This window comes from Panthera onca, chromosome B1 (genome assembly GCF_046562875.1).
Source record: "Panthera onca isolate mPanOnc1 chromosome B1, mPanOnc1 haplotype 2, whole genome shotgun sequence".
Taxonomy (NCBI): domain Eukaryota; kingdom Metazoa; phylum Chordata; class Mammalia; order Carnivora; family Felidae; genus Panthera; species Panthera onca.
The window spans coordinates 4,980,294-5,004,783 of record NC_138342.1 but is presented as its reverse complement, the minus strand read 5'-3'; the positions used below and the strand labels follow the sequence as shown (position 1 = coordinate 5,004,783).

Below are 24,490 nucleotides of genomic sequence, written 5' to 3'. Positions count from 1 at the left end.
AGTTGACATGCCTTCCAGGCAAGAGGATGCACCCCCCAGACTGGCAGGCTGACGGCGCAGGGCCCTGGGAAGGAAAGGCGTGGGCTCTGGTGAGACGGCTTCGTTGCCATCAAACACCGGTGAGGTCCTCTATCGTGTATCCCCCCCACAACACCCCCCAGACCTCACAGCCTCCCTCCCTCGGCCCCTGCTCCAGCGACACTGGCCTCCTGCTGTCCCTCAACCGACCAAGCACAGGGCCAACCACAGGGCCTTTGCACTTGCTACCTCTCTCTCTCTGGACCACTCTTCGCCCAAATGCCCGCACAGCTTCCTCCCTCAGTCCCCTCAGGCTTCTCTGGACCCCCTTTAACATAGTTCTAGATCTCAGCACGACCTCCCGTGTCACCTGTTTGTCTGTGTGGGTGACCCATCTCTCCCGCTGGCAGACGAGCTCCAGGAGGGCAGGGACGTGGCCTGGCGTGTTCACGGCGGTTCCCCCAGGGCCCAGCGCAGCACGTGACACACAGCAGATGCTCAGGGTCATGATTAACACCTATGGGGTCCAACTGGTTGGTGTCCCACATACCCCGTGAGCATCTGCTCTGAGCACACGTGCGGGTGGGTCCCTCCCCGCCTCTGTGAAGGCGTCAGTCCAATAGGGAAGAGCACCGGGTAGAGAAAGAGGGCGTCGAGCTCTGCCAAGAAATCCCACGGTCCTGTGGGGGCCCGAGCTTCAGGGAAAGTCCTGGAGACCGTGGCCTAAGATTCAGCACCAACAGGAGCCGGCCGGGGTGGGGGTCCGGGCATGGGGTGGCGTGGGGGGCGTCAATCAGAGCACAGTTTTAGAGCCCAGAGGAGTAAGAGAAGGCAGCTGTTTGGAGGAACCATGCGTATGCCCCCCGATTTCTCCCGCCATCCGGTGGGAGAACGCCCGCTGGCCACCTCCTCCATGCAGGCCCCGGGGGTACTGGGAATCTAGCGTCCAGAAGGAACATGCAGGCGTCACCTTCGAGTGGGAGGAGCTAAGTCCAACACACCTACAGCTGAGCAGATGCCAAACCCCGGGCAGGTGCCCTGCAAGAAAGGAAACCGGCCACCGGCGGGGGGGGCGGGGGGGGGGGGGCAAACCGTCCTGGACACGGAGGTTCCCCAAAGACTTTGAGCAAAAGTGATGCTAAGCGGAGTTCTGAGGGAGGAGAAAGGGCCGACCCAGTGGAAAGGAGTGGAACACTCCAGGCAGAGGGAGCTGGCGCACCAGGGGAAAGCAAGGAGCCCACATGGCGGGCAGGTGGGCAGGAAGGATCACCAGGGGCACCGGGGGGATGCACGGGACACAGGGGGCCGAGGGACAGGCCACGCTGGGGCACCCTCATGTCTGGTCGGCACAGTGGGGACACCGTGCCTCCCTGCTGGGGTGGAGGAGCCAGGAAGGGGAGCGGTTTGCACGGGCAGACCCCACGTTCAGGCTCGGCCATGCCTGGGATGGGGCAGGCCGGACCCAGACGGGAGGCTGGGAGCTCAGCCGGATCGGGGGGCAGGTCACCAGGGGGGCTCGTGAGGGCCACTACCAGACTTGGCCCTTGTCTTCCTGGAGGGCGGTGGGAACTGGTGCGGTCCGCCGGTCTGACAAGTGAAGGACGCGACTTAGCTGCAGGAAGGCCCCCCGGGGGCCGGGACACAGCCCCGCAGCACAGCCGGGCTTGCTCCCGCGCAGTCAGGTCCGCGGGGGTCCGGGAAGCTCCCCACCCGCGTTAGCCTGGCCCTGGTCTTTCCCGCTGAGGTCCCTGGGGAGCCGAGAGGCGGGGCTGGGTGAAACCAGAGGTCTGGCTTCTCCACACGTTCCAGATGCAGGTTCCCATTTTTTGATTCCCAAAACGCAGATGGGACTGCACTTTAGGGAAGGGGTTGACTTGCACGAGGCAGTCACGGCGGTGGGAAAGCCGCTGTCTCATCCCATCCATCGGCTCTGCCGCCGTCACGGCCACCGGCTAAGGGGGCGGCATTCACCTTGTCACCAGTACCCCCACCGTCAAGGGGAGAAGAGTGGCTCAGAGGGGCTGACACTTGCCCCAAGTCGCCCAGCTAGGAGCTGGGCGTGGGACCCAAGCGTGTCTGATCCCAAAGCCCGGGTCCCTCGCCATCAGCACCGCTCACGGCCCGACGGGCCAGGGGACGCAGTCCAGGCCGAGTTTCGGGAGGGGCTGTGGGGCCGCAACGGTACGGTGGCACAGCTGTGGGAACCAGCGGTCACCGTGCGGGAGCGAGCCCGTGCCCCTCCGCGCCTGCAAAGCTGCTCACCGCTCTGCCCTCCCGCCACCCACAAAGCAGCATATCCACACCAGCTCCACCGTGACCGTGTGAGGCCACGGCCCCGGACTGAAACGCGCTGGAACATTCCGCTCTGCTGCCTCGTGATCAAACCCAGCTTCAGGCTCTGCGGGGCTTTCAGTGGAAAGAAACGGCCGTGCCCCTGAGAGCCGGAGGCCTGGGTCCTGCAGAGTTCAGACAGTTCTGGAGGTCAAAGCCCAAATGCAGATCACGGGGCAGAAATCACGGGCTCAGCAGGGCCTCACTCCCCCGGGGGGTTTCGGGAAGACTCCCTCCTTGCCTCTTCCAGCTCCCGGCGGCTCGTGGAGCCTCTACCCCAGTTTCACACTGCCTTCTCCTGCGTCACATTTCCTGCCTCACTCGTATAAGAACACTTGTCACTGGATTTAGGACCCACCCACATAATTCAGGATAAGTTCCCCCCCCTCCCCAAATTCTTATTCACATCTTCTGCCATGTAAGGTAATACTCGCTCTTTTGGCGCATAGAGTAACATTCACAGGCTCCAAGAGTAAGGACGCGCACATTTCTTTTGGAGGCCACCATTCAGCCACGACAGATATCACGTGTGCAACCCAGCCAACAGGCAAGGTCAGTCTAGCAGACGGCTTACGTCTAAGCAGCAGTGGAGACGGGAGGCTAAAAGCACACGCTCTGAGCTCCCCACAGCAGCTGTGCGCCTTGGGCAAATTTCTTACCCTCCCTGTGCCTCAGTTTCCTTGTCTGCAACAACAGTCTCTACCACTCAGGGCCTGGCAAGCACTGGATCCAGCTGTCCACGCCCAGCACTTAGGAAAGGGCCTGGCCCACGGGCCGCACGCAGTGACGGCTGCTGTTAATAGAATTCTTGGAATCCGTCTTGCTCCAAACCTGCCCCTCCTCCCTGGGATGAGACCTGGCTCGGCAAAGAGCCACCCTCCTCCAGTCGATCACCCAGGTCCTAGAGACCTGTGAGACCCCCTTCCCTCCCTCTTACACCTGACAGGCCCCAAGTCCTGCCGGGGCTAGCTGCTTAGTCTCTCTGTCCCCACTGTCTTGCTCTGGCCTGGACCGGCCCGGCCCTCCGTCTCCTTCCTCACCTCTGCCCCCACCTCCCCATCCTCCACCAAGTCCCATCTCGTCAGGGCCAGTAGGACTCTGGTGGCGGCTAAGGCAACGGTCCCCCACCTACGGCTGTTATGGCAGGTTACGAAACGAATGCAGACAGCATAAAGGAATGGAAATACAACCCACAGGATGGGAGCAATGTACCCAATGAAGGGCCTACATCTAGAATAAAGAGACCTTACAATTCAACAATAAAAAGACAAACGAGTTCATGTTAAAATAGGCAAAGAACCCATCCAGATGGCTAACAGACGCAGGAAAAGACGCTCAACATCGCCTGTCATCAGGAAAATGGAAATCAAAACCACAGTAAGGTACGACCTTACACCCGCCAAAACGGCTAAAATCAAAAACACAAGAAACAACAGGTGCTGGTGAGGATGTGGAGAAAAAGGGACCCTCGTGGGAATGTAGACTGTCAGCCACTGTGGCAAACAGTGTGGCGGTTCCTCAAAAACTTACAAATAGAGGGGCACGTGGGTGGCTCCATGGGTTAAGCAGCCGACTTTGGCTCAGGTCAAGATCTCACCGTTCGTGGGTTCGGGCCCCGCGTCGGGCTCTGTGCTGACAGCTGGGAGCCTGGAGCCTGCTTCGGACTCTGTGTCTCCCTCTCTCTCTGCCCCTCCCTCTCTCTCTGCCCCTCCTCACTCATGTTCTGTCTCTCAAAAATAAATGTTAAAAAAAAATTTTTTTTTAATTAAAAATAGAAGTACCATGCGATCCAGAAACTCCACTCGTGGGTACTCCCCCAAAGAAAATAAAAACACTAATTCATAAACCTATGACATCTGGGCGTCCTTCCTGGCTACTGGCTAATAATAACCACCAACGATCAGGTTCCCCAGCCATCGGGTCATCACAGCAACATCAGCGGTGCTCTAACTGCTGAGCATCAGAACACCTGGAGAGCTGAGGAGGCTCACGGAGACCAGCCCCTGCAGACCCCTGGGGATTCTCCCCCACCGATGTCCTCCAGCTGCTGTACGTGACAACCTACCCTACCCGGACATACACAAGAACTGATCTTGAGGCCTCCTGGGTGTCGGGCACTGAGCAATGTTATTTCTCAAGGAACTCCCTGGCGCAGATCATTTTTTCTCCCATTTTACAGAGAAGAGCGAGCTCCAGAGAGAGGAACCGAGTCGCCGAAGGCCACACGGCCCAGCAGGGGAGCAGCAGAAGCAGAGTCCGTGTAGACGTCCGACTGTAAGGCGCCTCCCCCACCCCGGGCAGGAAGGGGAGGCTCGGAACCAGAGGCTGTTCCCCAGGGCCCGGGTCTGGCAGCCCAGGGGACCCAAGAGGGGCCAGCACTCGGTCCAAGAAGCTGCTCTCAACCCCGCCGCCCCCCGGCAACACCCGGAGAACCTCTTCTTCGTGCCATCGCCTGGCGCCACCTGGCCACCGATCAGATCTTTCTGGCGGTGGGCCTGACTCATACTGTCACCTCTCCAGGCACCTAGGCAGCCAGCGTAAAAAGAAAAACTCAGGCGCGGGGGGGCCTCGACCAGGGGTGTACACGAGAATGATCCAGAATGCCTGGGCTCCGCTCAGTCCCCCTGACTCAGGACTTGAGTGTGGGGCCCGGGTCTCCGCGGTTTTGAAGTTGATTCCGATGTGCCGTCAAAGCAGAAATCTCTGGTTTAGGGCCCTGTGTGGTCTCCGTGCCAGGAGTCCCCGCCTCACCACCGAGCTCACTGGGGCTGCCAGATTTCAGGTCCGCCCCAGGCCTACTAAATCCCACACTCTGGGGTGGGGGCCTGCAGTCCGTGTCAGCCGGCCCGCCGTGTGACGCTAAGCCATCCGGAGCGTGAGGACCTGTCGCGGAGAGCCTGGCCGCCCGAAGCGCCAGCCCGGTCTGCATCAGCGGGCTCCTGTGAAGATACGTCTCGGGCCCCACCCAAACCCGCTGAACCAGAGCCTGCATGTTTAAACGAGGTCCCCAGGGGATCGGGGCCCATTAAAGAGTGAGAACACCCTACCAGTGCCCTAAATTTCCCTGAGCGGATCCCTGCCCGGCAGTGCTGATCCAATGGGTTGGGGGCCCCCGAATGTGCATTTCCACACTTGGGTATTCCTGGTTTCATATTGAAAAAAAAAAAAAACTAGTCTATCAGGCTTCGAATCTTCCTCTACCGGGCACTGACGGGGTGGCCCTTTGACTCGGGGGTCTCACCTGGAAAATGGGCTGTGACAGTTACGAGTCATTGGTTGCTGTGAGGGCTCGAGCGATTCTAAGAATGCCCGCTATGTGCCTGGAATTTCCAGTTTTCGTGCAGTCATCGCTCCCGCCACCGCCCCTGCCACCCACACATTCACTGCCACCATCACCGCCACTGCCCTTATCGCCAGATAGTCACAGTACGGTCCCAGCAGCAAAGAACGCCAGTTTAGGTGGAACGGCAGACAAGAAACCGAGAGAGAGGGAGGACAGAGGGCCTGCCGTCACATAAGCCATCTCAATTTGCTTCAGCATTTGTTCGGAACCTAATGCCCAGGGCATACGTGCAAACTAGAGACAGGGGTGGGACGACGGCAGCGGAACCTTTGCAGGACCTGGATACCCATGTTTCAACCTCCAAAATCACCTAGGCCAGCTGCTCCCTGAGGGCAGGACCGTGCATTCTCACCTCCAACTCCACCTCCCCCCACAGGGCCTGGCACACAACCCGGGGAGGCGGCGAGCCCCGACGTTCCGAGTCACTTCCCGCTCCGCTCATGCCTCCGTTCGGCGGGGAGAGTGCTGAATTCGAAACCGGTGAGGGGGATATCTTTGCAAAGCTATGTAGACAGGTCATAGGCAAGCGGTAATGTCATTTACGTTAGCAGTCAACCGCTAACAGAAGAGAATTCCTCACTCCTCCACGATTTCCCCAAACGACACTGACTCCTCTCCCGGAACACAACCCGCACGGCACCACGTGGGGATTCCCGGCCCCACTCGCTTCCTGCAACATAAGTCCTTGGAGATGGTGGCCTGATGCCCTAAGGTCTACAAGCCCACCATCAGGCCGGCCTGAAGTGGGGGGCGAGCTCGGGAGAGCTTCTCAGAGCGAGGGATGCTTTGGTCTACACTGCCACTGGGTTCTCCACCCTCACTCCACTCTCAGCCTCCTCAAGCTGGCAGTGACCCGGTCCCTGGCATCGATCAGATGCGTTGCAGACATTAACAAAGCCCAGCTGTGGAAAACAGCGCCCCTAATGAGGAAGGAGGCAGGATCGTGGAGAGAGAGAGAGAGAGACCCAGGCCAGGCCCACATCTAAAGCCTGGGCTGCTCCAGCCCTGGCCTCGCTTCTTCCTGTCGCCCCCAAGAGCCACCCCCCCCGCCCCCCCCGCCCAGCAAACCAGGCCCTACTAAGCCCTGGGAAGAAGAAAGGACCCAGTCCCAGCCCAGCCCTTCAGTAGCTCATAGCCACCCCATCGGCCCAACCCACAGAGGGCATTTGTGCCAGGAAAGAATCAGCCAGGGCACAGGTAGCCCCAGGGAGGCAGCGTCCACATTCCCTAAAGTGACCTTCTGTCCCCAGACATGCAGGGCCCTGGCACTCTCTTCCCCCAGGGGCTAGGGGGAATGTTTTGAATGAGAAAGCTTCTCTCACCTGCAAGGCTCTGCTCAGGCGGCTTCCTCTTCCTCGCTCAGGATGCCTCCCCTGCCCGTTTGCTGGCTCCACAAACACTGACTGTGCGTCTCCTGGGCTCCCAGCTCAAGTGCAGACAGCGAAAGGGAAACAGCGGCTGCCCTCGGGTTACCCAAGACCTGGCAGGGGAGGCAGCTCAGATTCGGATGACTGCAAAGGATGAGGTTAGCACGGAGAGCCTGGGGGGCTTCCTGGAGGAGATGACCCCCAAGCTGCATCTTCAAGGAGAAGTAGGGAGCCGGCTGGCCAGCCAGGTTAACAAAGGATAAAAATGACAAGACGTCAAGCTCCACTAGGATGCCTGTGGGTGTTTGTATGTGTTCCCAAGAGCACAGGACAAAGTTCAAGAGGCTCTAACCACCCCACGGGCGATGGAAAAAACAGGGACCTATTAATTTCTTTATCCTCTTCTCTGTTTGGATCATCACAACAACAAATGAGGCCTCGGTCATTTTAGAAGGCAATCAAAATTTAAAAGAAAATTTTGAGGGGAGAAATGAAAACCTGAAGGGAAGTTGGTCCCCAACGAAAGATTCTAGAAATGTAGTGACTTCTCTATAGAGGAAGGAGTACATTTTGTCAAAAGCGTCTGCCGCTCTTTCAAAGCCGGACCCCAACGGGCTGCCTAGAATTTAACTGTGGGGCAGGCAGTTCCCTGGGTCTCCAATCGACAGAGACCAGGACAGGGCAGGGAGCAGAGGGCCGACGGGTGGACCCCGAGATACTCGGGACACCCCCCAACCCAGCAGCCCTTTTAAAAATGTTTTCTTTTTCAAAGTTGCAAAACTACAGACAAGTTCCAAGAAGAGTACAATGAACTTGTACCTTCATCGAGACTCACTGTTGGTTCACGTTTTTCCACATCTGCGCTATCTACAGATCAAGATACGTGTTTCTCGTTTATCTTTAAGACCAATTTGAAAGCCAACTGCAGACATCACAGCATCTCGCCCTAAAATGCTGTGGTTTTCACCCCTTTAGACCAAGGACGTTACGAAATCACAACACAGCGAACAAGCCCAGGAAATGTTATCACTCATACATCTCATATTCAAACGTCACCGGTTGTCACAAGAATGTCTCTGTAGCAAAATGATGACTTTCTTGACCTAAGTCTCAGAGGGCTTATTGAGAGAAGCTGTCCGCAAAACGCACCCATGTCCTTGTCAGATGTACTCGGGACCAGAGACAAACTTCCCCGAGTTAACCAAGTAGAAAAGTAAAACATGACGATAATCAAGATTAATAAGCATCATCTGACAATAGGGCAGAGCAGCCGGAAGGGGTTCTGGGCACAGAGGGAGAGGATTACAAATCTTCAGCTGACGCCGGACCCTGGTCGTTGGCTCCTGGTCTGAGAAAACACAAGCCACACGCCCTCACGCCTGACTGTGGAGTCCCCTCTGTCCTTGGGAGCTGGCAGAGGAGACCAGTCAGGCCACAGTGCAGAAAAGCAAGGACCCGGGGCTCAGAGCTCTCAACCTGCTGAGTCACTCTGGAGAAGTCACACAGCTGCATGGGCCTCAGTGTCCCATCAACAGGCCCGCAGCGCCTCCCCAAGGGCCCCAGGGGCAAGTGCAGCCTGCGCCCAGCCTACCCCCAGGCTCTCTTGAAAGGGCTCCCAGAAACGCAAAGCCCCAGCCACTCGTGGCCCAAACCCTTGTCTCCATTCTGACCCCTTTGACTCCCAACTAGACCATGACACCCATCTCCCTGCAGAGGGCTGGTTTCTCTTGCCTCCCTCTACAGTGTGTCCCCACTGGCCACCTCCTCACCCTCTGCCCCACCCCATGCAGCCCCCCCCCCCCACCTTCCCCTCATCCACGGTCACCCTGAACCATGCAGAGTCCTGATTCAGGGTCCCTGGATCCTGGCCATTACTACTTCTCGAAGAGTTAGAGAACAGCGAAATATATTCACACCGTGGGCTCCCTACTGCCCCCAGAGTGAAAACCACACTTCTGGGCCTGGATGAGGCCCCTCCTCGTCTGCTCCCTGCCTCCCCTGTCCCTTTACTGTAGATCTGCTCAAGCCCTCCTCGTCCGCCAAACCAACCTCAGAGAACGGCAACCCCGGCGGGTGGGTGAATCCTCTAGGGGACGGCTGAGGCCACGGAGGTTCAGAGAGGTTGAGGAAGTCACCCAAGGTCACTCAGCTCAGGAGTGAGAGAACCAGGGCACAACTAAGCGAGCTCCCTTCATTCTACGTAGAAAGCAAAATGTTTCATCGACACTCATCTTTCTCCACGCCACCTCCGGACGAGGCTGGAAAGAACACTGACAGTGGTCCGGAGGGTGGTGGGAATCTTTTCGCGAGACCTTCACTTTGACACAGTTTTATGTTGAGGGTGGGAAAATGGTAAGGACTAGAAATCAGCAGGTATAAGGGATAAAGAGTCCCACGCGCATCTCACTGTCACTGCATCGGGGAATCGCTACGCACGGGTGATAATGCCGGTGGCCTGATTTCAGCTGAGGACTCACCCAGAGTGGCTGGCACGAGGCAGGTCCAGGCAGACGGACGCTGCCCGAGACCATACCCTGCCCGCCCCTGCCGCGTGCCTGTCGATCCTTGGCTCTCTCTGAACGTAGAAAAGACTCTAGATTCAGGGCTCAGACTTTTGCTTTCCGATTAAAGTAACAGATGCTTAAAGGGTACGCATATATTTACTTAATGATCATTTTGAATCCCATCGAGACCCCTATCTTCTCTGAACCTCAGTTTCCTCATCCATGCAAGAGATGGTGATACTGACATGCACAGAATGACCACCGACGTGCCTCATAGTGGATGAGGTGCCCTCCCTCCACCACAGACAACAAACGGCCTCATTACCATTTATTACCACTGAGAAGCTACTAAGCACCAGATACTTTCCCAGGCACTAAAGATACAGAGATGAGGGGCGCCCGGGAGGCTCAGTCAGTTGAGCGTCCGACTTCAGCTCAGGTCACAATCTCATGGTTTGTGAGTTCGAGCCCCGCGTCGGGCTCTGTGCTGACCGCTCAGAGCCTGGAGCCTGCTTCGGAGTCTGTGTCGCCCTCTCTCGCTGCCCCTCCCCCTTGCGCACTCTGTCTCTCTCTGCCTTTCAAAAATGAATAAATGTGAAAAATATAAAGATAGAGAGATGAACAAGGCAGTTCTGCCCTGGCGTGAATGAACGCCTGGTGGGAGGGAGGGAGGACTATAAATCCCTAAAAAGCTTGAACGTGACCCTGAGCCCAGCAGGGAGCCATGGAGAGGTTTATGCCAGGGAGGAAAAAACGTTGGACACCAATGCATTTCAGATCAGTTGCTCAGGGTCCACATGGAGGGCTGCCTGGAGCCCCCCCCCCCCCCCCCCGCCCGCCCCCGGAGGCAGAGACAGTGCTGAAGCTGTGGCCTCATCTCGTGACGGGAGAAGAGGACAGAGGTAAGCAATGGATAAAGACATTTTGGGAGGCAGAACCAGACAGGACCTACGGCCCAAGTGCAGGGGACAGGGAAGAATTCCTAAAGCTGGAGTGCAGTGGTGTTGGACATGGGGACCGATTTTTGTACCTCTCCAAACATTGGCCCGGCTCCTTATTACTCTTGCTGCCGGACTGGCTTTTGGCAGAAAATGAGAAGCATGACTGTTCCACGTCACCCTGACCCACTCGGGATGGGGAGCGGGGCCGAGGAAATTAAGGGCTGGGAGACAATACCTCCAAATTTACAAATGGGGAAACTGAGGCTCTCGGAGGTGGACTGATGGGCCCAGGTTTCCATGGAACATGCAGGAAAAGCAGGGGGTTGAACGCAGATCTGTCCGGCTCCAGGGCTTGCTTCATGGCACCGCCTACAGGGTGAACCTTCTAGCCGCTTCCGCAGCCTGGGTGGCCAGAAAGAGATAAGAGTCTTTCCAGCCCTTGTGGTCATGAATAGTGATCGCCGCCGGGACACCCACTGACAACCCTGAAACCACAAAGGGAGCTTGGGGAGAGAGGGGGCGTTGGCAGTCAGACGACAGGCTTCCTAAACGGAAAAATATTTAGCAAACATTGACGTGGAGAAGTGAGCTCCAGACTCGGAAGGGACACTTTCGAGATCTGGTCCCATCTCCCCATTGTACAGATGGAACAGGGGGCCGAGGGTGGGGGTGTCTAATCCCCACGGAACCCCGACTCTTCACTGTCCCTCCCGCAATCTGCCTGTACCCTGGTGTCACACGGGGCTTGGTGAAGCTTTATGAGCCACAGCACCACCTGCTCCAGGAAGCCCTCCATGATCACCACGATGCCTCCCCAGAAAGCCTGGACTTGGCTGATGGCTCCGTCCCTTACTGCCTGTAGGACGTGCATCCAGTCCTGCCACCTGAGCCGGAGGCGCTCCCACCTCCTGAGGCTGTGGCATGGATTAAGTGAGTTCGGACAACCACTGCAGGCTCTGACGCGAAGCAACCCCTTCCGCAGCCCGACCCGGGGAACAACGACGGCTGCCTCCCCTGGAACATCAGGGCCACCACCCACGTCAGGGCCACCTCCTGGCCGCGCCTGGGAAGCACCTAGCTCCCTCGTGCCTCCGAGCCCCCGGCGCTGCCCTCTCCTCCCTACCCCTGCCAGGCCTCCTCACGCCAGGGCTAGCCTGGCCTCCGGGGTGCCGAGGCTCAACCTCACTCCTCAGCCCCAACCCCGCCCCCACTTCCGCTTTGCCTCACTTCCGGCCACCACCGGGATAAGCTGAGCCGACTCCTCCCCTTCCGCTTCCTGTCCGCACCAACAGTCCCGCCCCCAGCCCTGGGGATACCCAGCCTCCAAGGCCAGTGCAGGGAGAAGCCGGGAAGCCTTCGGCCGGGGCTGTGATGTTTAAAAAGAAGGCCCAGGAGCACCTGGGTGGCTCAGTCGGTTGAGCATCTGACTCTTAACTTCGGCTCAGGTCACGATCTCACAGTTTTAGATCATGTTTTGAACCCTGCATTAGGCTCTGTGCTGACAGCGTGAAGCCTCCCTGGGATTCTCTCTCTCTCTCTGCCCCTCCCCCACTCACTTGTGCTCTCTCTCAAAATCAATAAATAAACTTAAACAAAAATAAAGTCAAAGAAAAGGCCGGGTTACCAAATTGGCACAGCGCGACCCCAGTAAAATCTAAAACACGCACAAACGAGCAGGAAGAAAAAAAGGATGGTGCTGATCGAATGTGTTTTTTTTTTCTTTTTTTTTCTACGTTGTTATTTACACATTTTGAGAGAGAGGCAGAGACAGAAGAATCTCAAGCAGGCTCCATGCTGTCGGCGCTGAGCCCCGTGTGGGGCTAGAACTCACAAAACGGTGAGAGCGTGACCTGAGCTGAAACCAAGAGGCAGAGGCATGACCCACTGAGCCACCCAGGCGCCCCTGTTTTTTTTTTTTTTTTTTTTTTGAGCAATGAAATCTTGCGGGGGGGGGGGGGGGGGGTGGGGAGGGTCCACGTGAGGCTGCTACTTTTGGAAGGACCCGCTGCCCAAACCTCAGCCTCCCAAGCAGCCCTCACTGAGCCCACCCACAAGGCCCCCTGTGTGTGGGTGAGGGCAAGGTGGCCTCCTGAGGCTCCACGGCTCACCTCCTGTGACTGCTGGAAGGCTCTGCTATCTCCCGCCCTCCTGCACAGTACTGGAGAGGCCCACAGAGGCACATAGGGGACCTGCCTGGGGGGCACTCGGTACACCCAACGGCTGAGAGGCGGACTGAACACACCCGGACAGGAAGCCCAGCCCACGGAGGACCCTCCCCCAAGCCCCCACCACCTGCTCCTAGGCATGCCAGAAACCCCGGCAGGTGCCATCAATAGGACAAAGCCACAAGCCCACAGGAAACCAGGCCTCTCTCGCCCTCAGACACAGGCATCTCCTCTGCAAACAGTGACCCTGCCTGTTCTGCCAGGTGGAGAGCAAAGGAAAGGAAGTGGCCTGGGGGCAGCCCCAGGTCAGGGGGCCTGGGTCTCTCAGAACATCACTGCTGCCCCCAGCCCCAAGCAGCAACTAAGACAAGAGCGGCCCTTTCTAAGAGCCCACTCGCGGCCAGGCAACGTGCTGGGCGTGCCCATCTCAACCCAGCCTCAAAACCTGTGAAACATGTAACAGGGTCATCCCCGTTTGGCAGATGAGGAAACTGAGGCTCAAAGAGGTGAACTCACTTGCCCCGTCTTTGCAGCGTGTGAGTGGCAGAGTCAGGACTCGAACCCACGTCCGTCTGCCTCTGAGGCCACTTCCCAGCTGCCCAAGGAAGTGTGTCGGTTTGCTTTCTATCCCCAGGAGTTAGTACCGTGCCAGGCACAGTCTCAGAAGGCACCCAAGCACATTTTTAGGGAGGAACAGCCAGGCTCACTGTGCCATCACCCTCCCAGAGCAAAGCATATTGACAGCAAATTAAATACCGCTGAATTAGCCTCAACGCTTCCATAAAGCTACAGTTTCCAAACAGTCCAGTCCATGAAAAGCTTCCAGTAGCAACAGAAAGCCACCGACTTCACTTTCCCACCAGACACACCCACAAACACAAACATATGCCTGATAAAATTGCTACTCCCATTCAAAACCCACGTCGCAAAACTCCCATCAAAGAGCGGGTTTGAGAGTTTTTATCAGCATTTACAAGAACATGAGGAAACTTCCTGTAGAACATTCTGCGCGTGTGGACCTTTCTGTTTTCTTTAACTTTTCACTGTAGAACCTTACAAATGCTGAACGGGAGAGAAAAATCTGAGGTGGGGACAAGCAATGGGAACTGATACCCGGGCTTTAAGAAAAGTAAAGCATCGTGGCAACACCCACATCCTCTCCTGGCAGACAGAACTCAACACAATTCAACAAACATGCACCAAGTGCTAATAACTACAGTCCCCGCTCACGAGGCCGTCACGGCGTGCCAGAAACTTTCCCAGCCTTTCCAAATTATCTACTACTCCGCAGCCCTAAGACATGGTGCTATCAGTGTCCCCATTTTAGCATTCCAGCGGAAAGGGGTGAGGTTACTCGGCCAAGGTGACTCAGCCAACAAATAGGGGTGGAAAGATGAGCAGGTGGTCTGGCTCCAGTGTCTATGCTCTTACCCGCTCTGCTACGTGGGTCCCAGCCTGAGGCTAGAGCCACGAGGGTGACCCAGACATCACCTCGTCCAAAGGAAGGCCAGAGGAACCACACTGATGGAGCAGCGGGCTAAGCCTGGCTGTTCTGCACACCTGGGGGGAGAAGGCTGCGGCCCCCTGGCATCAGGTGCTTTACACACATACTCCCAGCACTCACAAGGTCCCGGAGAGACACATGTCATCCTCCTCATTTCGCGGAGACAGAAGTTCAACCTCAAGTGAGTAACGGATTTGCTCAAGTCCCTACCTTTGCTCTTTCAACTGCCGCTTGCTGGCCTTTGGCAAACCCCCTGCTCCATTTCGGAATCACCTCTTTACTGAGGTGCAAAGTGCCCTCAAGAAGTCCCAGAAAAGGCCCCAGCTGTCAGGTCGTCTCTGTCCCACCTCTGCTGAAATGAGTCACAGGGCTGACAGGCAATCACACTGCCAGGAACAAGCAGAGGCGACCAGTGACTTTCAAGCCGATTTCGTTTGTGGTTTCCACATCCTTTCTACAGCAGCCACCCAACGTGGTGTGCTGTGCCTGGGGCGCTCTTCAACAGACACCTACCAAGTGCCTGCTGTGTGCCCAAAGCTGCAGGGAGGGGACGCAGAGCCTGTGTCCTGGCTTCTCTCAAGAAGGTGACTCTAGAAATGAAGGGGACGGTGGGGTGTGTGTGGGGGGGGGGAGGTGAAACAGGTAGAGAGAGACCAGGGGCTCAAAGAGGGACACTAATTACAGGGTTGGGGGGGGGGGGGGGCTTGGATTAAGGTGTACTTACTGTCGGGCTACTCCCTGCCAGGTGACTGCCAGCTGAGTCGGGGAGGAAGGTGGTCAAGGATGACTTCATCAGGTGTCACATTTGCTGGCCCCGGGCCGGGCACCGAAGCCTCAAACACGGACCCCACCTGGGTCCTGAGCTGCAGCCAGTGAGCAAGGAAGACTATGAAAGATGATAGCCCCACAGTGTGGTCAGGGCTGTCACAGAAAGACGTGCAGGGGCCCGGGGGTCAGGAAGGCGCCCAAGGACGTGAGACTGAGGCCACCTCCAGAGGCAGCAGAAGGGCAGTGCTAGGAAGAAGGCACAGATGTAGAGAGTCAGGAGGAAGGAAGGGGGCCTGGCAAGCTCAGGGAAGTCACAGGGTCCCTAAGGTAGGCGTCAGTGTTACAGACTGCTTGTGTCCCACCAAATTCGTATGTTGGAGCCCTAATCCCCAGTGTGTTGGCATTTGGAGATGAGGCCTTTAGGGACTTTAAGGGATGGGGACCTCAAGATGGGATGAGTGCCCTTACAAGAAGAGACACAAGCGAGCTTGCTTTGTCCCTCTCCTGCCCCCTCACGAGCACACAGTAAGAAGGCAGGAAGAGAGCTCACATCAAAATTGACCAGCAGCCTGGGGCACCTGGGGGGCTCAGTCGGTTGAGCGTCCGACTTCGGCTCAGGTCATGATCTCGCAGTTCGTGGGTTCGAGCCCTGCGTTGGGCTCTGTGCTGACAGCTCGGAGCCTGGGGCCTGCTTCGCATCCTGTGTCTCCCTCTCTCTCTCTGCCCCTCCCCTGCTCATTCTCTCTCTCTCTCACTCTCTCTCTCAAAAATAAATTAAATAAACATTAAAAAAAAATGACTGGCAGCCTGACCTTGGGCTTCCCAGCTTCCAGAACCAGGAGTAATTCCATTTCCATCGTTTTGGGCCCCCCATTCTATAGTATTTTTGTTATGACAGCCTGAGCTAAGACAGCCGGTAAAAGCAGGAGCATCAGGAGAGGTCACAGATGTGATGACAAGAAGCGTGCACTTCATCCTGGGCCACAGGGAGCCCGCTAAGTAGAGGAGTGACACAGCCAGGTGTCACTTCAGGGAGATATCATCCTCCTTGGCGTGGTTGTTGTTCTTCCCAAACACCCGATAACTCGAGGCCTTTATGCAGAAGCAGTGGGCCGGCAGGACCTACAGCCTCCCAGGAGGGCACTGGACCCCCCGGGTCTGCTCCCAGGGACGAGGTGAAGCGAGGGCTGGCCCTAACACACTCTTCTTCCTGCTCGGCGGGGCTCCGCCTTCCCAGGTCCCAGCCTGGGCCACGTGGGACACTCAGAGCCTAAGACCCAACAAAGAACCAAACATGAGTCGCACAGGCCAGATGAGAACACAAAGGCACAGGCACCTGTGAAGCGACGGTGGCCAATGTCTAAAACAGAGCAGGACTATCAGCAGGTCAGGGGGTTGGGAGGTGACGGCGGGGGCCTGGATCGCACACCCCGTGCCACGGAGCCCTGGTGCCCCGCAAAGACGCTCGGGGGTCAGGGATCAGGGGTCTGGAGCCACGCGTGTTTGATTCTGTCTTTTCAGGTGTGATCGTTTTCAGCCACACAGACAGCACACAAACTCAAATGACTTGCACACCAGATGTTAACCCGCTGCGTGGACCCGAGCTGCCAGGAGAACACTCGGCTCTGTGCAGGCCTTTGTACGGCCTCTCCTATCACCCCCGGTCAAACGCAAGGCAACTTTCTGACAAAACCCTAACCCATGGCCAACGTGGCATATGAGGCTTCTCGAAACGCAGAATGTTTTCCCAACCACAACAAAAGCCTGGCAACGCCGAGGATGCCACAGCTGCTAAGACCACAACTGTCACCCCAAGTTTTTCATTCTGAAAGCTATCTTCACCGGATCAACCTCCCTGTTCTCACGGACTGACCTTAGAACCAGTAAGAGTTGTTAAGTTCAAGGTCATAAAATGCATGCGGTAATAAGCCGTCATGGCCCTGCTTTGTATATTTGACCACATTACAGTGTAGCTGTTTGTAAAAACGTAAGTGTTTTTATGCATTTTGAGAGAGAGTGCGCACATGTGTGCGAACGTGGAGGAGGGCCAGGGGGAGGGGGAGTTAGAGAGAGAGAATCCCACGCAGGCTCCGTGCTGTCAGCACACGGCCCAACACGAGGCTCAATCTCACTACCCTGAGATCACGATCTGAGCCGAAATCAAGAGTCCGATGCTCCAGCCACTGAGCCACCCAGGTGCCCCTACAACTTTTTTTTTCTTTGAAAACATTTCATTTTACAAATGGGAAAACAGATCTAGAGGGAGGTAAGGCTGCTGCATTGTTCTGTGATTAACTATGATTATCGTGCTTGCTCAGTGTGCTTTGAGACAGCAGGACCCAAGTGCCCAGCACGCGGCTGACGCTCCACATATACCCTCGGGAAAGGACCACCGCAGGGCGTTACAGGCAGTAGGTGGGCAGAATGCAAGCCCGGGCCCTGTGACTCCCGGCTCAGGGCTGGTTTTCACACTCTGCCCTTTCCCTCTTTCCTGGAAATCACACATCCATCACAAAGAGGGAGAAGGTACAGTAGAGCAAGGTCAGGACATCCACCTTCTCCCACCAGAAACCCCTGGAAACCAAGCACCCTTCGCTCTGAGCGCCAGTTGGAGCCTGTGCTTACTGGGCAGAGAAGAACCGCCCTTAAGGAACTGCCCTTGGGAAACAAGGGTCTCTGTGCTCAGATGTAGATTCGGCAGGACAGGAGGACTGACCCCCCCCCCACACACACTTAGTGACGACCCAAGAGACAGACTGTGTAACTGCAGGATAAGTGGGACAAGCCCTTCCTGCCCTGGTTCTCAGGCTGGAGGGAGTGTCAGAATTTCCCAGTGTTTGTTAAAAGTCAGGCTGCCAGACCCCAATCCAGTGTTTCTGACCCGGTAGCTCAGGGTGGGGCCTGTGAATGTGCATTTTTTAATGATTTATTTTTGAGAGAGAGAGACAGGGCATGAGCAGGGGGAGGGGCAGAGAGAGAGGGAGACACAGAATCCGAAGCAGGCTCCAGGCTCTGAGCTGTCAGCACAGAGCCCGACGCGGGGCTCGACCTCACAAACCGCAATATCATGACCTGAGCTAAAGTCGGACGCTTAACCGACTGAGGCACCCAGGTGCCCCAAGGATGTGCATTTCTAAAATGCCCCCAGGTAATGCTGATGCTGCTGGTCCAGGACCCCACTTAGAGAACCACCGCTCTGGTCAGTTCCTTATGTACCATCCTCACTGTGGCTCGCTAAGGCAGATGTTCATGGAAGGCAGGAAGAGCAGGATGCAAACTTGGGAGATGGGATGGGGGTGGGGAAGGCAGTGGAATGGGGTTTCCAGAAAGTGGGGCAGCATGAGCAAACACAGGGAAGCTGGACACAGCGGTTGGAGAAGTCAGTGGCTTGGTCTGGCCAGGAAGTAAAGGTGTTGAGAGTGATGAAGGATGAGATGGGAAGGACAAGTGGAGGTCTGGGATGTCAGGCTGACAAGAGGGGAGCAGAGCATCAGCTACAGGCCAGGCACTGTTTGCTGGTATTGCCTCCTAACGTCATTGCCTTGTGGTCAGAAAGCATAGGTTGCATTATTTCTTCTATCCTTTTAAATGCATTGAGGCTGTTTTATGGCTGAGCCTATGGTCTGTCCTAGAGAATGACCCATGTACACTTGCGAATACACATTCTGATGGTGCTGGTAGTCCTAGTCAGTTTGCGGGGTTGCTCAAGTTTTCGATTTCCTTGCCGATCTCCTATCCAGTTGTTCTATCCATTATTGAAAGTGGAGCATTTAAGTATCCAACTATGTCTTGTGGGATTATCTATTTCTCCTTTCATTTCGGTCAGGTTTTGCTTCATGGATTTTGACGCTCTGTTAGGTGCATATATGTTTGTGATTGTTTATATCTTCTTGATGGATTGACCCATTTACCATTACAAAATGTCCCTCCGTATCTCTATTTTTAAGTCTGTCTTATATAATATCAGTACAGCCACTCCAGCTGTCTTATGGTTTTGCTCTTCACATGACAGATCTTTCTTCATCCTTGTACTTTCAATCTATTTTATCTTTGAATCCAAAGACATGTGTCTCCTGTAGACAGTGTATCTTTAGATCATTTTTTATATGTTCTGACAGTCTTTGCCTTTTGATTGGATTGTTTAACTCATTCACATTTAATATTACTATTTGTATAGTTGAGTTCACGTCTGCCATTTTACTTACTGTTTTCTGTAGATCTCGTGTCTTTTTGGTTCCTCTGCTCCTCCTTTACTGCATTCTCTTGTATTAAGTGAATCAGACACTGGGTTTGGCATAAAAGGTAGAGCAAGAACTTCAAAGGGCTAATTATTTTTAATTCAGATAACAAAATGACCTCCCTGACAATTTTCCGTTTCTTAAATGGCTCATTTTCAAAACAATCATGATTTCTTCTCTCTGGTTCCAGCAGACAGGAGCACATCGATTATTTGTCCAATAGTCACGGGACACCATCTAAAGAAATGTCTACTATCAACTTCCTGAATCAGAGGAGTTGAAGCTACAAATTGACCTGCCCACAAGGAAAAGGGATGGGGCCATTCGCAATATTTTGGGAGTCATCTTCCTGACACATAGCGACTACAAGTGTGGTAATGGCTCAGTGCTTCAAACCAAAGTGGGAAGGGATGGTTGAATTCACAAGTCCACAACATGGGTATTTTCAAATGCCGTGGCATTGTTCTTGCAGATGCCTGGCATGGATGCTAACGAGGGTCTAGTGAGCAGAAGTCCCTCTGTACCTGCCATAGTGAACACCCCATCTGAAGTGATCAGCCCACATCCTGCCCTAAGTAACTTACACCCCAACCTCCTGGTCATTTGACCTCTTAGTTTACCTACTAAGCTCTCTGTTCACCAACATACATGAAGGGAGGCTGTAACCCAGGAGCTTGTGAACTGTGAGATCCCAAATCCCCAATCTATGTTGTCAACACCTGAGGTTTGGGGCACTTGGCACCCCTCCTCCCATCTCCTTGCTGGAGCACCCCCCCAGTTCCAATATCCTACCCAGCCATAAAACTTGTTTGTGTCTTTGGTCTGAAGTGTCTTGCATTTGTTTTCAGTTACCCTTGTAGAAGTCTCAGGGGATCTAAAATGCCCAGGCTGTCATAAATGGGGCTCATCCTGGGTGACTGTCACATTCCAGGGAGAGACAAGTGTCACTAAAGAGCCCATTTGCCAGAAGGCTTAAACAGATTTGGCACAATTTGTAGGCATCCAGGTCCTGGTTCAAAATCAAGTATCTGGTTGACAAAAAGAACACCTAGTCCCAAGCCATGAAGCACCCCGGGCTTGCTGCAGAAACCCAATTACTGCCCGACTTAATGAGCTTCCTCACCCAGCTGCCCTGACCCAGGAAGCAGTTCTGCCAACTTCCTAAAAGAAGCCACACCTCCTTGAGTGCATCCTGAGGGGATGGGATAAAGGGTGAGACCGGGACAACTTAACAAGAAATACAGCTTTCAATAAACATGAGAGGATGCTTTGGACTCTGGAGAACAGCTTTCTAACATATTTGTTGTCCTAAACCAAAAGCAGGCTGCACTGTAAGACAGCGAAAGCCCTGCGTGCAGGGGAAGGAGACTTTCCGGAGAAGTGAGAGAGGCTCCCCAGTGTCATCTCTGGGCTAACACAACCACTATAGTATCTCAGCCCCGAGTTCTGCAGGATCTAAGGTTCACAGGGTAGTCACTAGAGGTGACTGCTGCAGAGAGTGGAGTGAGGCTAGTTAAGGGCCGAGTGGACCCAACACAAGCAAGAGAGAGGAGAGCCTACCACCTCCCTGCTGAGGCCACTCCCAACACTGACATTACTGGGATCTGTGAGACTAAGGGCCAAAAACCTATTGACTGCCTACTGTGTGCCCCACCCAGGTTCTGGGAATCCCACTGTGAATCAGATGGCATTTCAAGCCTCCCAGAACTTTCTGGAGACTTCTGTCTAATGGAAGAGTCAGATAAGTCACTGACAGCTGCAATACTATGTCCAGGGCAGTAACAGAAGGATGCCTAGGGCAGCAGGAGCCCTAGGGACACGACTGACCTGGCCTGGGGAAGGGGAGAGGGTACGTACATCAGGGAAGGTTTTCTGGAGGAAATAAGGTTGATGATGGATCCCAAGCACAAGTGGAAGATGTTCCCCGGGTGGATGAGGACAGGAAAAGCTAATGAGCAAATCGATCAGAGGGAACAGCCTGTGCAAAAGCCTGGTTCAGTCAGGAACCGTGGGCAGATGGTGTAGCTGGCCACACGCCCTACTGAAAGCGTGGGAGGAGAGGGAGGCAGGAGCGGGCCACGCCATGCTGGCAAAATTAGGATGAGCAGAAGCCCCTTTGGTGCATTCTTTCTGCTTCCAGGCCGTTCCTGTCTTAATCCAACCGCGGTGACTTCATTCACTCAATCTGAACTTGGAGAGTAAGCAAACAGGTCTCTCCTGGGGGCCCGGGGAGAATGGAGGAAGAAACATCCAGGCGGGCCCACCAGGCCATGAAGCAAGCGGAGGTCACAGGCGGGCCATGGGGAGCCATTCCAGGCAGAGGGAGCTGGCAAACAAGGATCTGGAAGAGAGAGCAGTGCTTAGGGGGTAGGTGCAGTCCACTGGGGTAAATACCGGCAGTTGAGTTGGGGGCAGTCCACGCGAGCTTTGAACGCCTAGATAAGGCCTCTGCACACTTTTCATATATAATCAGCAACTGTAGGAGTAGCCAGAGCAGGCCCACCACTCCCATTTCTACCTGTGCAACCTCAGGTAATTCATTCATTCCGCAGCACTGAGGTGGTGCCGGCCCAGTGGGGGCTGGAAAGGAAGACTCTGGCGCCTTCCATTACCTACCCTGGGTCTCCACTCTCAACCCCCCAGCCCAGAAGGCAGTACAATGCCAGGCACCTGCAGGCCAGGCGGTACCTGTGGACAACTAGGAGGACAATGTTAGGAGACCTCTGCAGAACTGAAACAAAGCTCTTCTGGGCATCTGTCCATGTGGAGCACACACACCTCGTGACGGGTACGGGGGGAGGGAGGGGGGGGTGTCTCCCTAGTGGTTCCTGGCTGGACTGGGGACAAAATCCATTCTCCCTCCCAGGTCTGGCAGAAAATCCATGGAGATGGGCTATGGAGCAGAAGCAATATGTACAGCAGGAGGGCGGCTGTGCCACACCCCGAGAAGTAGCTGCCCTCAACCAATCACAACTGGCTGATCAGCTTCTCTCATCCAATCAGAGCTGGCCGATCAGCTGCTCTCGTCCAACCAGAGCTGGCCGATCACCTGCCCTTGTCCAATCCGAGCTGGCCGATCGGCTGCTCTCGTCCAATCAGAGCTGGCTGATCAGCTGCTCTCGTCCAATCAGAGCTGGCCGATCAGGTGCTTGTCCAATCAGAGCTGGCCGTGAGTAAGCTGCTGGGATGAGAGTCTTGCATTCAGGAGCCATGGAAAATAAAGGTGAGGTTGCAAAATCTTCAGAGAACAGCAGCAAAATCCCGATGTGGTGATTACATGCATTGGGATTAAAAAGGCCAGAGCCATCAAGTGGAGGTTCATCTTAGCAGAGTGGCCCAATGCTCTTGAGCCGTCCCAGAGTAGTCACCTCGGCTGCCAGTTAGGAAGAACCTGCTATGGACCAGGCTGGGCAAAGATCCATCCCTGGATGGAGATCCTCCCAACCAGAGACCCGGCTCTCGTGGCAGTATGAAGTCCACGGCGCCTTCTTCCTTGGATTCTTCGGGGGACAATCGGTCTCAGGGACTGGGTCCGTGTTCTATTTCGATTGCATGGGTCTCTGCTTCCCCAGAGTGAAGGCTGGTGTGGGCAGGGCCCTTGCCACACCTCCTCTTACTGGGGCTCTCGCTCCTTCCCAGGAGACACAGGAAGCCCTCAAGTGTGCACTGTCACTGCTTGTCATCAGACCCGACTGCTTGTTTACGAGGAGGAAACTGAAGCACAACAAAATTTAATTAACTTGCCTAGGGACATGTACTTCGGAGAAGGCAGAGGCAGGGTACCCTGAGCCTGGCCCCTGCCCTCAAGGAGATTAGGGTCTACAGCAGCATTGTCCCCAAAGAAATACCATGCGAGCCCCACCTGCAGTTTTTAATTTTCTAGTTGCCACTTAAAAAAAAAAAAGAAACAAACAAACAAAAAAACAAATGGGACTAATTTTGATAATACATTTCATTGGGCCCAACAGATCCAGAATAGTATCATTTCAATGCATGATGGCTGTTAAAGTTTTTTACTGAGATCATTTACACCCTCCGCTGACACAACATCTTAGAAACCTGTTTTCACTCGCCAGCAGGTCGGTCCAGAGGAGCCACACTTCAGGGCTCAACAGCTCCGAGTGGCGAGTGGCGGGGAGCCTGGCTCCAGGAGTCCCCTGCCCACCTCTGGGCGAGCACGCGTACAGGTCACCCAGCATAGGGAGACTCCTGCGCAATCACCGTGACCACGTCTCCAACTTCCACCAACAGCAGCACGGGTTGCCAAGTGCCTACTACAGCCCAGCACAGCTCTGGGAAGGCTGCACAGGTTATTTCTGACCTTCACACCAACCCCAAGAGGTAGGGACACCGGATGGTCTCCGTGTTGGCTAAGAAAGGAAGTGATGCTCAGAAGAAACGTGTTCTAGGACACAGAGCCTGATGCCTGGAATCAGGAAGTTAAATTACGTCGGACTCTAAGCAACAGGCAATTATTTACTGAGCACCTACTGTGCGCCAATGCCCTGTGTTGAAAGATGAGCATAAACATGTCAGGCAAGGTTCTTGTCCTGTGGTGCTTACCCGCCCCCCCCAGCTCATTGAGGGGGGAGGGGATGATCATAAATGAGGGGATGATCATAAATGAGGAAAAAAACACTTCAGATGGTGATGACTTCAGAAGAAAACAGAGTGCGGGGAGGGGAAATAGCAGAGGGGAGGTGGGCATCTACCCAGGATGGACAGGGAAGACGTCTCCGAGGAGGGGAAAATTTAACCTAAGATGTGGAGGCTCAGAAAACCGTTCTGGCGAGGGCAGGGAAGAGCATGCCAGACGGCAAGCAGTACACAAAAACCTCTGGGCAGGAAGAGGCCAGCATGTTCCAGGAACCAACAGAAAGGTGCCCGGGCTCCCAGCGCCGTGTCAGCAGCCTCTCTGGGGCGACTCAGGCGGCCCCCATGCCACCCCTCCCGCTGCAGGGCACTCCCACACCCCGGCTTGGAAAATGGGAAGCCAGCAAGACATTCTCGGGTCAAGATCAAGTCCAGGCCGGCCACTCCCAGCACACGCTAGCATGGAGTGTCTGTCCAGGAGCATCCGCCGAGCGGGTCGGTGACGACACTGGCAGTAAGAGGCGACAACACAACCTGGGCAGCAAAGGCCCCCGGAAGAGCATCTTAACACTCGAAGCCTTGCTTCAAACGCTGGGCGCACCAGGCACCAAGCGGAAACCACCCACACATCCATCCACAGACGAATGGAGAATAAAATGTGGTCTGTCCGCGCAATGAAATACTACTCACCCATAAAAAGTGCTGAAGCACAGACACC

General features: G+C 55.3%; 1 protein-coding gene and 1 long non-coding RNA gene across 10 annotated transcripts in view; one reads left to right on the top strand and one right to left on the bottom strand.

The window, feature by feature from the left end:
- Positions 1–24,490, bottom strand: part of LOC132692732 (janus kinase and microtubule-interacting protein 1) — a 249,392-nt gene that overhangs the window by 218,217 nt on the left and 6,685 nt on the right. For 2 of the 9 annotated variants that reach the window (XM_060655466.3, XM_060655470.3), the window contains exon 1: positions 7,015–8,811. The exons of 6 other annotated variants lie outside the window; for them this stretch is intronic. The gene's annotated coding sequence lies outside the window, so the exon portion shown is untranslated. Of the gene's footprint in view, positions 1–7,014; positions 8,812–14,383; positions 14,494–24,490 lie in introns of those variants that run through there. One more of the 9 variants, XM_060655469.3, reaches the window with a different exon arrangement.
- On the top strand, positions 14,619–19,932 carry LOC132692734 (uncharacterized). Its single transcript, XR_009616549.3, has 3 exons — positions 14,619–14,757; positions 16,463–16,824; positions 19,373–19,932. It is a non-coding gene; the product is annotated as an uncharacterized LOC132692734 (long non-coding RNA).